A 4,697-nucleotide genomic window follows, 5' to 3' on the forward strand; every position below is an offset into this window, starting at 1 on the left:
AAGTGTTCCTTTCAGCTGATGTACAATTGGTTTTTCTTAAAGGTAAAGGTTCCCCTTGCACATATGTGCTAGACGTTCCTGCCTCTAGGGGGTGGTGCTCATCTCCGTTTCAAAGCCAAAGAGCCAGCGCTGTCCGAAGACGTCTCCGTGGTCATGTGGCCAGCATGATTCAACGCCAAAGGCACACGGAACGCTGTTACCTTCCCACCAAAGTGGTCCCTATTTTTTCTACTTGCATTTTTACGTGCTTTCGAAACTGCTAGGTTGACAGAAGCTGGGACAAGTAATCTACACATTAATCATAATCAAATACTAATACTATTTCCTTATCCATTTTAGTGAACTTTCCTTATATAATTGGTGTTTCCTTTTATACTTTTAGATTTCTAACTTCTGTTTCTGTTAGTTAGCCATTGATAAAACAAATCCCATGTTCAAAAGTATTTGAAGCCTTCTCCTTGATTTAAATTGTTAATTTATTCATTTCTGCATATTCTAATATTGTTTTTATTCATTTTCATATCATTGTTTTTCCATTGTTGTGCAAACACAAATCTAGCAGTTGTTAAGATGTGAAAAATTAAATATGTATTCCCTTTAAAATACCCAACAAAATATTTCTGGTTTTAAACCCATATCTTGCTTTACCATTGTTTCTAACCATGATTACACCACTAACTCTGGAATAGCTACTTGACTTGTACTGACCTAAATACTCAACCTAATTCATATATTCCTATATTCGCTTGCGGGAGCACCAACTCTATGCGAAGCTGGAGAAATGTTTTTTCTTCCAGACTTCCATAGAGTTCCTTGGGCATATCATCATATCAAGGTATCACAATGGACCTGCGCAAAATGGAGGCGTTGTGTAGCTGGGAACCCTCTTGTCGGGTGAAGGACGTTCAGCGCCTGCTGGGCTTTGCCAATTACTACCAGACCTTCATCCTGGGCTTCGCCACACTGACGGCTCCGCTTACCCAGCTCCTCAGGAAAAAGGTCCCATTCCGGTGGGGTCCCCCGCAGCAAGAGGCATTCGTGGCCCTCAAGAAGGCCTTCGTCACGGAACCCGTCTTGAGGCACCCTGATCTGCATCGACCTTTCGTGGTGGAGATGGACGTGTCCAATGTGGCCATTGGAGCAGTGCTGCTACAGGCCCTGGAGAATGGTGACACTCTTTTTCCCTGCGCTTATTACTCCCAGAAACTCAATCCTTCTGAGCGCAACTACACCATCTGGGAAAAAGAGTTGCTGGCTATCAAGGCCACGTTCGAGGCTTGGAGGCACCATCTTGAGGGGGCCCGACATCAGGTGGAGGTCCGGATGGACCATCAAAACCTTGAGCACCTCACCACAGCGCAGAAGTTGAACCAGTGGCAGATTCGGTGGTTGTTGTTTTTCACCCAGTTCAACTTTTGTGTGACCTATATTCCTAGCGGTCATAATCGGAGGGCGGACGCCCTGTCCCGCAAGCTGGAATACCTTTGCTCCAAGGACCCACTTCCTCCACGGATGGTGCTGCCAGCAGACTCCTTGGCCGCAGTACAGGAACTGGTGAACTTACGGAAGCAAGTGCGAAAGGTGCAGTGCCGGGATGCCTGGTCGCAGCAGAGGCCCCGTATCTCCTTGGACTTTGGAAGAGGGCTTACTCAAGTTTCGGGGGCGATTGTACATGCCCATGAGACCACTTCGAGCCCTCCTCATGATCCAGTGCCATGACAACCCTGCAGCGGGACATTTTGGGTTCTTTAAGACCTTCTACCTTGTGACGCGGACCTTCTGGTGGCCCCGAGTGCGGCATGATGTACACGTGTACATGACATCCTGCGTGCAGTGCCAGCAAGCCAAGGCTACAATGGGTGCACCTCCGGTCTTCTCCAGCCCCTGCCACCACCTGAAAGACCCTGGGGGAGCGATCTCCATGGACTTCCTAACGGATCTGCCGCCATCCTCTGAATTCACCACCATGCTGGTGGTAGTGGATATACTCACCAAGATGGCACACTTCATCCCGTGCCATGGGTTGCCCACAGCCTCCAAGATGGCCTGTCTCTTCCTGCAGCATGTCTTCCGCCTCCATGGTCTGCTGGACAGGGTGGTTTCGGACTGCAGAGTTCAGTTCATGGCTTGCTTCTGGAAGAGCCTGATGGCTGCGTTGGAGGTGCAGGTGTGCCTGCCGTCAGCGCACCATCCGGACATTGATGGGGGTACGGAAAAGGTCATCGGCATCCTGGAGCAGTATCTCTGCTGTTTTGTGAGCCAGCAGCAGGACAACTGGGCCGATTACCTTTCACTGGCAGAGTTCGTATTCAACAACTCCCAGCACACCTCCACCCAGATGACCCCATTCTTTGCCAACATGAGCTACCATCCGCGGCTCTTCCCTCTGGCACCACAGGACTCCCCTGTTCCCAAGACCCAAGACTTCCTGTCGGAATTGCACGCGGTCCAGCAGTCGGTGCGGCGGCAGCTGAATCGGGTGAAGGAGGACTACAAACAGTTTGCCAACCTCTCCCCACAGGCAATGCCCCCACTGGCGGTCGGAGACCGGGTGTGGCTCTCCACGAAACACCTCCCAACCGACCGACCGGTGAAGAAATTGGACCACTGATTCATCAGCCCATTCCCCGTCGAGGCAGTCATCAACCCTGTTATCTGTTGTAAAAATAAATTACTGGCAGATGTTATTGGCTCGTGGGTCTTCCTAGGTGAAGTTGGGGGACAGAACACCATCTGACTTGCCAATGGGGGTGCTTCTGCCAGACCAGCCGTCCCCCCTTCTGGGCTTTTGTGCTCAGCACTTGGCTGTGGGAGGGGATCGCTTTCCTATGCCACCCAATTTTTTCTCTTGGCCCCGCTGACGAGGGAGGAGGAAGGCCAGCTTGGGGATGGCCCCCACCCTGCAAGATCTGCCAGCCCTGCCATTCTCTCCCAGTCTTCTTTGCTTGCGGGAACAGCAAATGTACCATGATGAAGGTGGAATCTTGTTGCCACACAAAAGCAAGTATAGGGCACTTCTCTCTCACACTAAGACTCCCCCATCACCACAAGGCGACAGCTTTTTCATCCCCCTGCCGCAACAGGGCAACAGGGAGCTGCAAAGGGGGTGAAAGAGCCACATGTGGCTCCAGAACCGCAGGTTGCCGACATCCGCGCTAGATGATCAGCTTCTTACGTGGGATAGCATTCCATATGCTATCAAGGAAAAGCTGAGGTACTTTTAGACTTCTCGACTTGGTGTTTATGACATGCCTAGAAAAAGCCTATGGGATATCTAGTTGCCAATATTGCCAATTAGAAAAAGAAAATTCAAAACTCCAAAGACAAACTGTGAGTAAGGCAAGTAAGAAGCATGAGCAGTAAGAAGCAACTAAGAAAACACTGAGAGGTGAAATCAACTGCTAAATGTTGAATTTTAGGTTAGCAAATTGAAATGACCATTCAAATAATTTACTATTTACTAATTAGGATCCAACAGTCAAGGAATGATATTAGTAATGGTAAAAGAACCATAATGAAGAATTACACTGCCAACTAGTACTTGGTACAGTAGCAATAAAAGTCTTAGAAATATATTCAGATTCTGTGATGTGTCTACAACTCCAAAAATCAGTACAGTGCAGACAACATTTGTCAGACCTACAAGGTAGATCAGTGTAAGAAAGCAATTCTTGGACAAGAACAAGGGATAGACATCAAAGGAAAGTATTGGGAAGAGAAGCACTTACTATGAGGGGAAAGATAGCTGATTATTCCAAAGGCACAATATTCCTAATTGAAATATAATGGTTGATTCACTCCTATTCCTAAACTTGAAGACTTAAGAAAAGGGCAGTTTAGAGTTATGCCTGGATTTGTACCAAAGATATACTTGCTTCCAAATGTATGATGTCAGAGATGGCATATTCTGCTACATTGAAGCCACACCTGTGAAATGTTCTAATGAACAAGGCATTTTGATGAAATTATTATTATTATTATTATTTATTTGATTTTTATACCGCCCTTCTCCCGAAGGACTCAGGGCGGTGTACAGGCAACAATAAAATACAGACACTACAGTATACAATTTAAAATGCAAGTTAAAAAACTTATTATAATTAGCCTAGAACTTTAAAAATTTATAAAAACCAAAACCCATTTAAAATTAGTAAAAAATTTAAAATCGATAAAATTTATGTAATTTAAAATTTAAAATTTAAAATTTAAGCCAGCCCCGCGCGAATGAAAAGATGTGTCTTCAGTTCGCGGCGGAAGGTCCGAAGGTCAGGTATTTGGTGTAAGCCCGGGGGAAGTTCGTTCCAAAGTGTGGGAGCCCCCACAGAGAAGGACCTTCCCCTGGGGGCCGCCAGCCGACATTGCTTGGCGGACGGCACCCTGAGGAGTCCCTCTCTGTGAGAGCATACGGGACGGTGGGAGGCATACGGTAACAGCAGGCGGTCCTGTAAGTACCCAGGCCCTAAGGCATGGAGCGCTTTAAAGGTCGTAACCAACACCTTAAAGTGCACTCGAAAGGCCACAGGTAGCCAGTGCAGTCTGCGCAGGAGTGGTGTTACGTGGGAGCTACGCGAAGCTCCCTCTATCACCCGTGCAGCTGCATTCTGGACTAACTGAAGCAAGTTGAAATAATTCAACTTTAATCATAGTATGTTCCATGTACTTTGTATGTGTAATAAAAGTCCAAAGGCTTTGAATAA

The sequence above is a fragment of the Ahaetulla prasina genome, chromosome 4 (assembly GCF_028640845.1).
Source record: "Ahaetulla prasina isolate Xishuangbanna chromosome 4, ASM2864084v1, whole genome shotgun sequence".
NCBI lineage: Eukaryota > Metazoa > Chordata > Lepidosauria > Squamata > Colubridae > Ahaetulla > Ahaetulla prasina.